The following is a 15008-nucleotide window of genomic DNA, read 5'->3' as shown; positions in this document are numbered from 1 at the left end:
TGCTGAGATAAAGATTATGAGGCATCATTATTGACTGAAAAAGATACTAGATCATAATCAAGGCTCATATAATCAGATTGTAGTAAATTAGACACTCCCGTGTCAACCACTCATATACACTAGCAAGGCATTATCTCTCTCCCATCAAAATAAGTCAACATATGATAAGGAGATGCTTGCCATTGTACGCGCAGCAACGAGGTGGAGACCCTACTTGATTGGTCGACGATTTCAAATTAAAACTGACAATAAAAGCCTCGAGTACTTTTTGGAGCGAAAGATATCATCCCCTGAGCAGCAAAAATGGGTAACAAAACTTCTTAGATTTGATTATGAAATAACTTACAAAAAGGGGAAAGAGAATGTTCTTGCAGATGCGCTTTCGCAACTACCCGAGCAAGCTGAAGTTTCAGCTATTTCACTTTCGACCAGCAACTTTCTTAAGGATATTAAGATGGAATGGCAGGAAGATTCAGAGACTAGTAAGATTATAAAAAAATTGGAGGAAGCACCAAGCTCCGTGGCTCATTACAATTGGGACTCAAAAGAATTACACTATAAGGGTACTAAATTGAAAAGGAGTATGGCATATCACCCACAAATCGACGACGAGACAGTTGTAAATAGGTGCTTGGAAACAGCCCAAAGCCACCCACCAAATATGACTCCCCAAAGAGAACTCCAAACCCAGCGAAGTGTCATTATTGATCGATGGATCGTGACTCGACGATGACGACCCACTAACAAAGTTCTAATACAGTGGGCGAACCTACCAATAGAAGATGCCACTTGGGAGAACTATGACGACTTGAAGATCAAATTCCCAGAATTCATGAATCATCAACCTCGAGGACAAGGCTGATTTGAAGAGGGCGGGTCTGTTAGGACTCTAGCTTGGAGAGTCCTAATTGAGAGGGACATTCATGTAAAACTGTTAGGACTCTAGCTAGGAGAGTCCTAATTGAGAGGGACATCCATGTAAAACTGTTAGGACTCTAGCTAGGAGAGTCCTAATTGAGAGGGACATTCTGTTAGGACTCTAGCTAGGAGAGTCCTAATTGAGAGGGGCATTCATGTAGGAGATGTTTTCTTAGAGACGAATTAGGAGTTGTAAGAGAATAGGAGTCTTGACTAGGAGTCCTATTAAGAGTTGGTTAGAAGTAAGAGTCTTAAGTAGGAGTCATATTAGGAGTTAGGGTTTAGAAGCCCTATAAATAGCCATGTATTCCTTCTCTTTTCATAAGTAATAGATGAATCTTTTCTGCAGCCTTTGAGCAGCAACTTGGAGGGAGGAACCCCTATAGAGTTCCAAGGAGGCCGATCCCCTAAAGAGATCAACCCCAAGTTTAGAATCTGCAAGGGTTCTAACAGAATTCATTCTCCACAAAAAAAAATCAAGCACCAAATTCTTGAAAGGATTTGAACCAAGTCAAATCCATAATAAATGAATTTCATTGAATCAAGCTTCTATTTTAGCAAAAAGAAAGGATTCATAGGAATTGATAAAAGATCAAGTTATAAATCAAAAAATCCATGAATCAAGGCTCTTCTTTTGCAAATAGAAAAATGATCTCGATTTAAAAAGAAAATTCAAGTTACGAAGAATCGAGAAATCTGAAAAAGGAATTCATGCATTTGGAAGATTTAGCATGCCTAATTCTTAGAGTATTGTATGCATTATAACATCATTAATAAGTGCATCATAATATTGAAAAACACTTAACATCGAAAGGTACATGTAAGAGTATAGCATTATCAGGGTATTATTGAGTTTTCTTCTGCATCAACAAAAAGAAAGGAGAAATATACAAACTATTCCGGTAGTGGTAAATTAAAATGTCTAAACAGAGTGTCAAGTTGATGATGAATTTGCTGCATCTCGGTTAAGATTTGATCTTGACGTAGTTCAATTCAATCTAGTCGAGTTACTATGGAATCGATAGATGAGGAGGGTGTTGGTTTTGTTAGAGGTGCTACCTCAAAAGGACTAGTAGGAGGAGATTGACTTTCCTTATCCTAGATAATCTAGTCCAAATTCTACTTCTTACTATGCATCTTAACCTCCTTAATATATTTTTATTGATGACATTGAATCGTTCTAGTTTTAAGGTTTCTTCGTCAGATGGAATAACTATGTCATGTGCATGCATTAGTCTAGTAAACCACTATGTGTAAGCATCATATCTTTTGTTGAGAGTTCAATCATGTTTTGTTGTATCAGATATCCAAAATAGTTGTCATGTCTTACCATAATCCAATACATTGTTCCTAATTCTATTTGACTAACTTCATCATATTGGTGTTGTTTTGGAAGTATGATACTTATCACAATATGATGAAGCAATTTTGTGCTGAAGGATAGCAAATGTTTATAACTGTTTGGAACGATGGACAAATTTGGGTTACCAAATATAGTGTCTAATGCCTCAGAATATGTAACCCCAACTGATTCAATGTCCCATTGTCCTCTAAAGTAGCAACCTATTCTGTTTTTAAGAATTCCTATAAGATTGAAAATTACACTATCCGTAATGGGTATGCAATACCATATCGTTTTCATCAACATGAAAGTTGTTGTAAAACAAGCAAATAAGTCTAAGATAAATGGGTTCACTTATTTGAAGAATTGGAAGGACATCTACGTTGGCAAACCATTGAATTGGTTCTAAATTACTCAATTCTTCTAGATCTACATATTTTTGTCATGCCCCTTAAATCGATAATATTAAAATTTCGTCACAAATCAATCCAGGATCTAAACTAACATTTGAGGATACTAAAAATATTCAAACATCTAACAATCCATAAAAATTTTGTAGTTTATAATCATATAATATATCACTCAATGATTCTTAAAATCTAAAGCCTACTCACCAAAACAATAATCGCAACATAAATCCACAAGTGTAGGAATCTATACAATCATAAAACTAACGTTTACCATAAGTTCATATTATTACACGAATTAAACTTAATATTCTAGAATCCTAAACATGAGAGGTCTTTTAAACTTTTACAAAACCCATAAGTTTAGATTTACCATCAACATTTCATTAGATAAAAAGTATACTTATACAACAAAAACATATCTACTAATAAAGATCTGCCCAAAATCTTCTAGCTTTCCACTACCTCATCCCAACTTTAACATTTTAACAAGTGACAAGCTATCCTAAAAAATTTATATAGCAATAGAGTGAGCATATAAAGCTCAGCAAGCGACTAATATATCTATGGAAAAAGAGAATAGTTTTCAAACAAATAAGATATCAAAATGCAAGGTAGAATACAAGAATTCATATATATAATCTCATTAGATATAGAATCATAAATGTCATTTCAATCAAACATATTTGGTTCATAACAAATGAAATAAAGAGTAATCGGAGCATATCAATAGCGTATGAAATATTCCAGAGCATATCAATAACAAATGAAACATTTTGGAGCTTATCAATGACGTATGAAGTGTTTCGGAGCATATCAATGACAAATGAAATATTTCAGAATATATCAATGGTATATGAAATATATCAAAGCATATGAATGGCGTATGAATATTTTAGAGGCATAAGAAGCATTTCGGAATATATCAATGACATATGAAATGTTTCGGTGTATATCAATGGCATATGAACTATTTCGGAGCATATCAAAAAACAAATACAAAACAAAAGCTCATACGTCATATTTGATATTACATTCATTTTATTCTTATCTAAAGCACATACATAAATATATAACCAAAGCTCTAGATATCATATCAAACACATAGAAGGTGCAGTGGTATCACAGACAGAATATGATTCATCTATTTCTGGATGACCACCAGATAGAAGTCTTTCATGTCTGGGAACTCCATCCACTCACGTCTGGATGGAGTTCCCAGACATGACTCCATTTACCATGGACAACTGTGTGGTCAAAGGGAGTTGGCAGAGCATCACGGGCTCTATGCATAACTCCATTTACTATTTCTAGCAAAGATTCACAGTATCCCACAAACACCATAGTATAAAATGATAGTGTAAACAATAAAATTAGCACATCTCAGAAGCACATATAGAACAACAAAACGCATATGTGCCTTTATGAGTTAATACAATGCAAATATAATCTTTCATAATTGTATTCAAATTTGAAAGGAAATAAAGGCAAGAGCATACAAGGATTTTGGCACATATCGAAAGCACATGCAGAACAATAAAACATACGTATGCCCATATGAAACAATGTAATACAACATAAACTTTACATAATCGGTTTCAAGTATTATAAAAAAATTAAGGACAAGAGTATCTAAGGATTCCAAGCTAACACATGTGGTATAATTTTCGCAAGAATACTAGATGAAATCAATTTTCAAAGAGAATGAAACAAGAAAAGGCAAAATTGGCCAAAGTTAGATTCTAGCAGAATTTGAGAGACACATTGAACAAATAATTTAAACTATCAATTTTGCTCCAATTTACTTTAAAAAAGTATTATTGGAAACATATTTCAATCTTCTTTCAGATAAAATAATTTTTATATAAATTGAGGTTTCTAATAGAGAGTTACAAATAATTTGGTAACCAAAGGTCATAAAATAAAATATCTATTTTACAGAATTCATAGAGTCGGATTCAATAGATAACTAAGCAGGCATTTAGATTCTAAATATTTCAATCCAAGTATCAAAAGAAATATCTATCAGTTTAGTTTCCAACAAAATAAGTTTTGCATGAATCAGAATTTTCAACCAGGACTTATAAGTAGTTTAGTATCCAAAGATTAGAAGTTACGGTCCCTGTTTTGTAGAATCTGTAGGGTTAATTTAAATAGAAGTTAGGATAGGTATTCAGTGTCCAAATATTTCAATCTTAGTATCAAAATATCTAAGAGTCTAATTTCAAATGAATTAGGTTTCGCCTAAATCCAAGTTTGGTGTTAAAAGTTATGTCTCAAACAATGTATAGAGGTAAGTTTACCAAAAAATTTCAGATTCATGGTTTTGTATCTAACAAGAGAAATATTAGGTTTTAAGCTAAAATCTTTCAAATTATTTAGAATTAATATGAGAATAAAGACTAATATTTCTATAGGATGGGGTTAGAATACTTGCCTTTGAGAATTTTAAACCCAAATGAGAAGATTTGAATAAAAAAACCCAAAGTCCCAAATTTCTCTTCTTTTCTTTTTTTTCTTCTTCTTTCTCTCTTCCTCTCTTCTATAACACAAGCTGCCTTCTTAGGTTCCTTGAGAACGAAGGCAGAGAAGCTTAGGCGGTGGGATTTATTATTTTATGCATTTTATAGTTTAGTCCTTGTATTATTTATATTTACGATTAGGTCCTTAGGGTTTACAAGTAGGTCCTTAGATTTTTTTTAAACAGGTCCCCAAATTTTATAAATAGGTTCTCAAATTTATATTTAGGCTCTTCTATAGAATTTAAAATGGATACTTATATTATAATTAGAAACTTATACGAAAATTTAGAAACGTTGGATGTTATAATTTTCCCTTATGAACACTTATAGACTCAAAGGTTGGGAATCTAAAGGCATGTTGAGGGAAATCAAAGAGTATGGTATCATAGGTTTCATCTAATATCCTCTTTCCTTTGTCCCTTGATGATCTTCTAAATGCCATGAAACTACACATATTATCAATGAGAGAACTACATATAAGAATCAAGATCTATCAATGAATTGAGAGAAAGGTTTTGAGGATTACCCTTGTAGTGATATCTTGAAAAGTTGAGATTGATCCATAGATTTACAAAGGATGAGGGTTTTCTTGAGTTTCTAGAGGAAGAGTATGAGGAATGAGGGGTAGTGAAACAGTTTAGAGGGGTATAGTGAGTGTTGAGAGCGGTTCTACCGTCATCCCTAAAAGGGATTTTATAGGGGAGGATTGCAGGCAGTGGTACCACCAGCTAGGCAGTGCTACAACCTACAACTAGTGTGTACTACTAGCAGTGCTACCGCCAGTCCAGTAGTGCCACCGTCGGTACATTATTTTGCTCAAGTTATCGTTGTTTGTTTTCTTTGTCTAGCATTATAGCCCTTCTTTTGAGATGCAGCAAACAAGTACTTTTGCCTTCTTTACTTTTGAGAAAAGTAAGATCATAATTTATGTGGTGCAAGCACTCATTTGCGTAAATATCATATCAAGTCATTTCATGAAAAGAAGTTCTACTTTCATAAATAGAAGAATAAAGGATTCTTACAGAAATGATCAGTTCCTAAAAGATCAAACATACCAATGATCCATGATTCAAATCTTTTCTTTTGTGAATTGCAAAGAAAAGGAATAAAAGTAAACAATCTCGAAAAAGAAGATTCAAAAAGTTGAGAAATCTGGAAACTGTAAGAGAGGAACTCATGCATAAGAATTCTCAAGTTTCAAATGTTGCGAAATCTAGATCATGATTAGGATACAAATTTACTTAAATTTAAATCGTCAAATCATCAAAATCATTTTCAAGAGATTCAAAGTGACATATTTAGACTCATTAAACTCTTATTGAAAAACTCAATAAGATTTTAGGGATAGAGACATTTTTAAGAATAATACATTCCCCTTTTTATGTGTTTCAATTTATGTGATTTATTTTATACAAGTATGCCTTTGTCTTTTGTGCCAAATAAAAATATGCATCATCGTTTAAAACCAAAATCCAAGATTTTACAAAAATCATCAAGATCAAATGTGTAACACATTATTCTAAAATATAAGATTTCAAATAATCATTACATCATTAAATCATCAAGCATGATTTCATTGAATATAAAGCATCTTCAATTTTGTTACTGATAGTTTTAATTCTAATATTCTTTCCTTTATTGTTTTGGCTAGAGAGCTTTATGAAGTATTTTGGATCTCTGGTCATAAGCCTTGAGATCATTCTTGCTACTAGCTTGTGATTGTAGACATATCTTCAAGAAAGGGAGTTTCCTTTTAGGTATCCACTTTACCTTGGGTTCCTTATAAATAGATCTACCTAATTTATCAGTTTGCATTGAGTCATTTGAAGTTCGTTTAGGAACCCAAATTAACTTATGTGGACTATACCTCTTAAATGGATATTTATGAGTATAATGTCCATATTTGCAACAAAAATTACATTTGTTTCAGGGTGAAACATGCAAAGTTGAGCCTTTAATAAAGATGATTAACTTTTGGGGAGTGTTACTCACAAAGCGGATTCCATCTCTTCTATATACATGATCCCTTTTTGCAATGATCATGTTTAAGGATTTATTTCCTATTTCAAATTTTTCTAAGGTTTCATATAGTAGAAAATTCTCCCTTTTAAGCATCTCTAATTCTTCACATTTGGTATAAGGAGGCAATATTACATTATCATGCACAATGTTCAATCTATTTAATTCACTAACAAGAGAAGCATGCTTATTTTTTAATAATTTATACTTTTTACTAACTAATTTACATTCATCAAACAAATCATTAAAAGTATTAAGTAATTCATCATAAGATAAATGAGATTTGTTTAGGTCACTGACCTTGTCATTGAGTGCCACTAGAGCATAATTTGTGACTTCTTTGTTGGTTGGCTCTTCGTCTTCAGATTGCTCGAATCGTCCAAATTAGCTTTTAGTGCTTTCTTCTTATTCGGTTGCTTCTTCTTCATTTGGGGACATTCACTTTTGAAGTGCCCCGACTTCTTACATTCATAGCAAATTATTTGGTCCTTTTTAAGTTTATTTTTATTTTTAATGTCATGTTTAGTTTTGTTCCATTTTATGAATTTTTTAAATTTTCTTATTAGAAGTGCTAATGATATCAAGCTTAATGATGATGCATGACTTTTGTATGGAAGGCTTGATGATTTTTGTGATGAATCTTGTCCTTGGTTTTTTATTTTAAACATGATGCATAGTTTTGATATAAGAACAAATATTTGGCTATGCTAATATAAAGTCAATCATACAAATTGAAACTAAAGAAGATTAGATATCTTTGAGAATTATTCAACATTATGTTCAATGAAGCCATACTTAATGTCTTAATGAAAATGTTAAGAGATTTGATATCATACTTAATGAGTTTATATTTCGAAATTATGCATAATGATTTTTATGATTTATGGCTTGTTGATCCTTGTCATGATGAAATTTAATTTTTTGGTTTTAAAATGATAATGAATGTTTTTATTTAGCAAAGGCTTGTATGAAATAAAAGGGGAATACATTTCTTGAAAATTTCTCGATTCCTATGTTATGAATTTTTGAACTATGAAATTGATTTTGATTTTTCATTAATGAATCCATGTATATTATGCTTTTGTGAATCTCATGGATTATGAAAATAATTAATTTAATGGATTTTATCGAAATCATGATCTTGATTTCTCATGATTTATAACTTGAAATTTTATAAATCAAGATTGTCTACTATGATTTTTTCTTTTTGCCATTTGAGTTATCCAAAAAGAATTATAATATGTCTCTTGATATTCACAATTAGTCTTCATGATTTATATATTTCATCACCAAAAATCTCTTAATATTTTTTATGATGATATGAAATTATGCATGAAATACTCATGAATTTATGTTGATGCAAACAAATGAGAAGTTATGATCATGCATGATAGGATGTAATATAATTTAACATTTATATACCATCATGATTTGAAATACTATGATTTGTTAGTAAAATGATGTATCATGAATGCTTGAATATCATGTATGATATGCCCATAGTGATTGATTTATTTGTCTCATGCATGAAGTAAGGATACAAATGTAAGGTTTTAAAATTGTGCATGTTTTAATTTGAAAATATAATGATATACAAATAAGATTGATACTTTACTTTGACAAAGACAAAAAAGAAGAGAGATGTCACGACCCAAAGCCAACTAGCCAATAACTTCATTTTAGTCCTTCAATCACTATGGGCACATATAAGCCAATCATAATACACTCATCAGGCACATATAAGCCAATCATAATCATTGCCCACTTCTGATGTGGGACTAGGTGTTACACTATCCCATTAGCTTGACGTCCTCGTCAAAGCCCAACATAAGCATGTGAGGTTTAACTCGTGGTGGATCCACACCGTGATGGACTCACCACGGACCAAAATACTTAAGCGAGAGTTAACATAATACACTCATCAAGCCCATATAAGCCAATCATAGTCATTGCCCACTTCCGATGTGGGACTAAGTGGGGTGTTACAGAAGATAGCTAGCTTGCACAAGTCAAGAAGATGCAAAGATATGCTAGCTTGCTCATCTCAAAAGAGAAGCAAATATTGCTAACTTGTATATTTCAAGAAGCAAATGTTGTTTTCTTGAAATTGCTAGCTTATATTTTTTTTAATGATGTAAAAAATTTTGCTAGCTTGTATAATGTAGAAATTACTATCTTGAACATCACTAAGAATTACTAGTTTGCAATCTCAAGAGAAGCAAAAGTGCTATCTTGCCTATCTCAAGAAACAAAACATGCTAACTTACAAAATTTGCAATCATGCACATCTTTAAAATTAATGATGATTGGTGATTATGCATGTTGTAAAGTGATATAAAATTGCTAGCTTACACTTTCTAAAATGATGAAAAATTTTGCTAGCTTGAATGTTGTAGAACATGCTATCTTACTACCTTGCATATCTAAAACTTGATAGCTTGCATGTTCTAATATGATGTAGCACTTGCTGATTTTTTGCTAGCTTGCATGATGATAAAAATGGAGATTATGTTTATCATGCAATGAGTTAAACTTGTATCTCAAACAAATGAAAGTCACACTTCTCCTTTTTGTTGATGACAAAGGGGGAGAAGTATATTGATGTTATGCATGATTTTAACATGGCATGTTTGATTAGATTTTTGAATCCAAGAGTCTCTATCAATATAGCATATCGATAGGGGGTGTTTGTTTAAACTCCGGGAGTTAAGGTTAACTCCGTCATCAGATGATTGTCATCATCAAAAAAAGGGAGATTGTTGAATCTCGGATTTTGATGATGAAACCAATTGATAAGTGTTTATGATTTGATCTACGTTTTGAGTGACGTAGGATGCTTTGATCAGAATGAGATAATTAAAGCAGGAAGAATCATGTTGCCGGTGGAACATGTCAGAAGATTGGACGTCAGGCCGGAGGATCAGTCGACGTATCGATAGAAGGATTCGAGCTATGGATTTGGGCATCAGGCCAAGAAAAGCGAATATTGCGCTAAGGATATTAGAGTTACGGAGTCAACTGGCCGATTGGGCAATAGGCTGCAGAAGAGGACGATGTGTCGAAGAATCGGATGAAGCGTCGAAGGACCAATGACATACGTAACAACATGATTAATGCTTAATATTAATTGTCTAGATTGAAGTATTTTTTTTACATTTGCATGATTAACTACGATAGCAAGACATGAAGCAAAATAAAGTCCCGGAGTCAAGGACGTGATTTCGTTGAGAGCTCGAGAGTTCGTCGGAAGTCCAAACATTTGTCGAAGTTCTATCAGAACCATCCAAGAAGTCTCAGAGCTCACCAAAGAAACTCATCGAAACTCGCCAAGAAGACCATTGTGAAGTCCAGGAGCTTGCCGGGAGTCTACTGGAACATTGGCGAGAGATCATTAGAAGTTTGCTAGAAGATCGCCGGAAGCTCGCCGGAAGAAACTAGACTTACGAACTTGTTTAGCTTAGAATATGTCTTAGGAATCGTAGTTAGCACATAATTAGGTTTAGATTTGGGCCACCCCAATTAGGGACCAGTTGGGCCTATGTAAGGTCTATGTTGGGCCCAATGAGAGGCCCAAATAGTGCCCCAAGAGGTGACACCTTCGTGGCATAGTCTCCGAGACTATGTCAGGCAATGGTACCGTCGGTCTGGGCGATGGTACCGCCCAAACACAACCTCCGAGCGGCTATAGGTGATGGTACCGCCAGATTGGGCAGTGGTACCGCCCAGTGTAATTTTAGTGTCAGACTAATACAAGCGGTGGTACCACCCAAACCTAGGAAACCCGGGATGAGATATTTTTATGCTCCAAGTTTGAATCAACTTGAAGCCTATAAATACCCCTCTCATCCCTGGTTAAAAGACACAAGCACAAAGTATTTAAAAATGAGAAAATGCTATTGCAATCACTAGAGAAATCCCCTCCTATAGTCTAAGTTTAGAATTCTATTTAGGAGGAGTGTGTGCTTGTAAGGGTTGTCTCCTAAATCGGGTAAAAGGAGAAGAGGGGTGCAAGAAGGAGGTTGATATTCGCCTATTAAAGGAAGATCGATAGTGGATGCTAGTTGTCACGCCCCTAAAAATATCCATGATATTTAATTTTTTTCGCCACAACTAACCCAGGATCCAAACACACATTTGAGGTCACTAAGAAAACATTCAGATCAAAAATTTCACTTCTATAATCTATCAATTCATAACCCTGTGCAATTCATAAACATAGCACACATCACTCGATAATTTAAACAATCTGAACTCAACTCATCAAAATAAAAACCACAATATAAATCCACAAGTGGGGAAATCTATGCAGTCACCACAATCATCGATTTACCATAAGTTCATATCATTACACGAATTTAATTTAACATTCCAAAACCCTATACATGAGGGATCCTTTAACTTACACAAAATCCACAGGTTTAGATTCATAGTCACATTTCATTAGATGCAACGTAGCTTATACACAACTACATATATGCTAACAAAAGTTCTGCCCAACGTCTTCTAAACTTTCCACTGCCTCAGCCCATTCTTAACATTTAAGCAAGCGATACGCTATCCTGAAAAATTTATCAACAAATGGGGTGAGCATAAAGAGCTCAGCAAGTGACTAACATATCCATATCAAAATAGTACAATTTCCAAAGAGATGCAGTTTCAAACACAAAGCAGAATATACGATTTCGTATACATAATATCATTAGGAGCAGAATCATAATTGTCCTTTTTAATCATACATATTTGGTTCCTGACAGATGGGGCATAGAGTAATTGGAGCATATCAGAAACAAAGGAAACATATCGGAGCTTATCAATGGCATATAAGATGTTCCAAATCACATCAACGACATAGGGAACATTACGAAGCAAAATCAGCAGTGAATGAAGCATTTCAGAGCATATCAAACTCATATGTCGTACAGAAGCTCAAACGTCGTCCTTGACGTTGCAATCATATCATAACTATCCAGAGCACGAACAGAAATAACTCACCAAATCTCTGGATGTCATATCAAACATATAGAGGGTGTAGTGGGATCTCAATCAGAATGTGATTCATCCATTTCTGAATGACCACCTGACAAAAGTCTCCCACGTTTGGGAGCTCCATCCACCCACGTCTAGGTGAAGTCAAAGGGGGCCAGCAGAGCATCGCAGGCTCTAAGCAATATCTCACAAAGCGGGACCCCACAAAGCGGGCAAATAAGCGCATACCAGAATATCCCACAAAGCGGGACCCCACAAAGCGGGCAAATAAGCGCATACCAGAATATCCCACAAAGCGGGACCCCACAAAGCGGGCAAATCAGCGCATACCCTTTACCATTTCTGGCAAAGGTCCAGACAATCCCACACACCAGAGTACAAGAAGGCAGTTTCAACAATAAGTAGCATATAACGGAAGCACACGCGGAACAACCAAACGTACATGTGCCTTTTCAAAAGCAATGTGATGCAAGGAACAAATCTCTCACAAAAGTATTCATTTTAGGAAAGAAATGAAAGCAAGAGTGTACAGGGATTCCAAACAATCATAATCAGCTCAATTCCAATAAGAAGATTAGGTGAATTCAAGTATCCAAAGGAAATGGAACAGAATACGCGAAATCGACCAAAGCTTGATTTCGGACAGAATTCCAGTGGCACATCAAACAAATATTTCAGAATAACAATTATGCTCCAATACCCATAAGAAGGCTATGGTCGAACTATATATCGATCTATATTCGGATGGAACAGATTTCATATGAAACAGGGCTCCCAACACAGAGTTACCTCTGATTTGGTAACACAAGGTCAAAATCACAATCACTGTTTTGCAGAATTTATAAGGTCGGATTCAACAGACGATAGGGTGGGCAATTGAACTCCAAAATTTTCAAACTATATCTCAAAAGAGAGAATTTCAAGTCTAGTTTCAAATAAAATCAGTTTGGTACAAACCAGAATTTTCAAGAGGGAGTTATAGGCATTTTAGTAGCGATAGGTCAGAAATCTTGAACTCTGTTTTACAGCATCTATAGGCTCATTTGAAAAAAATGTTTGGGTAAGTATTCGGTGTCCAAAATCTACAAAATCGGTGTCAAAAGAAAGACATAAGAGTCTAATTACAAACAAAATAGTTCCTGCCTGAATTCACATCTTATAATAAAACTTACAGCCGAAGCAGTGTATAGGGGTCAGTTTACCGAAAATATTTCAGAATCCATGGTTTTAGGTCCAAAAAGAGTCATATCAGTTTCAAAATAGAAATCTTCCAATTTATTTTGAATCAACATAAAAACAGAGTCTAATACTGCTGTAGGATGGGGTTAGAACACTTGCCTTTGGAAATTTTGACCCGAAATGACAAGATTAAAGCAAGAACCCTAAAAGCCCCAATTTTCTTTCTCTTCTTCTTCTTCTTCTTCTTCTTCTTCTTCTTTCTTTCTTTCTTTCCCTGATCACCCACGAGCTGCCTCCTCTGCTTCCTTAAGAACGAAGGCAGAGAGGCTTAAGCGGTGGAATTTGTCATTTGGTGCATTTTGCAGTTTAGTCCTTTTTTTTATCATATTCACGATTAGGTCCTTAGGGTTTACATATAGGTCCTCAGATTCTTTCTTTTCTCTTTTTTTTTTTTTGAACAGATCTCCCAAATCTTACAAATAAGTTACCTCTGATTCATACTCTATTTCTTTTGTCAATTAAAATAGATGCTTACGTTATCACCAGAAATTTATACGAACATTCGGAAATGAGGGGTGTTACACTCTCCCCCCCTTAAAAGAAAATTTTAGTCCTCTAAATTTATCGTGCCTCTATTCGATGAAAAGACGAGGATACACCTTTTTCATTTCCTCTTCTAGCTCCCAAGTTGTCTCTTCTCCAGAATGATGTCTCCAATTTACTTGAACCAGTGGGATGACCCGATTCCTTAGGACTTTTTCTTTCTTATCAATAATCTGAATAGGCTCTTCCACATAGGATAAATCTTTATCGAACTCCACCAGCTCATACTTAATGATGTGAGAAGGGTCATACATATACTTTCTAATCATCGAGACATGAAATATATCATGGACATGGCTCAATGCTGGTGGTAAGGCAATCCTGTAAGCGACAGAACCAACCCTCTCAAGAATCTCAAAAGGTCCAATAAATCTTGGGCTTAACTTTCCTTTCTTCCCAAACCTTATAATGCCTTTGGAAGGGGAGACTTTTAAGAATACAAAATCTCCGATTTCAAACTCAATATCTCGTCTCCTATTATCGGCATAACTCTTTTGACGACTTTGAGCAGCTTTTAACCTTTTCCTTATAACTTGAATTTTCTCGGTAGTTTCTTGTACCTGGTCCGGTGCTAACAACTTTCTGTCCCCAACTTCCTCCCAACATATAGGTGTTATGCACTTTCGCTCATATAAAGCTTCATAAGGAGCCATCTGAATACTTGAATGATAACTATTGTTATACGTGAACTCAACAAGTGAAATATTCTTATCCCATTCACCTTTCCAATCCATAACATAGGCTCTAAGCAAATCCTCAAGTGTTTGAATTGTTCTTTCTGACTGACCATCGGTCTGAGGATGATATGCAGTGCTAAACTTAACTTTAGTGCCCATAGATTCCTGTAATCTTCTCCAGAATCTAGAGAGAAATCTGGAGTCTCTATCAGAGATGATCTCCTTTGGAATACCATGAAGTCTTACTATTTCATTAACATATAAATCTGCAAGTCTATCAAGCGAATAAGTCATATTAATCGAAAGGAAATGTGCAGATTTTGTTAACCTATCAATGATAACCCAAATAGCATCA

The sequence above is a fragment of the Musa acuminata genome, chromosome BXJ1-8 (assembly GCF_036884655.1).
Source record: "Musa acuminata AAA Group cultivar baxijiao chromosome BXJ1-8, Cavendish_Baxijiao_AAA, whole genome shotgun sequence".
In the NCBI taxonomy this organism is placed as follows: domain Eukaryota; kingdom Viridiplantae; phylum Streptophyta; class Magnoliopsida; order Zingiberales; family Musaceae; genus Musa; species Musa acuminata.
This window is presented reverse-complemented; position numbering follows the sequence as displayed.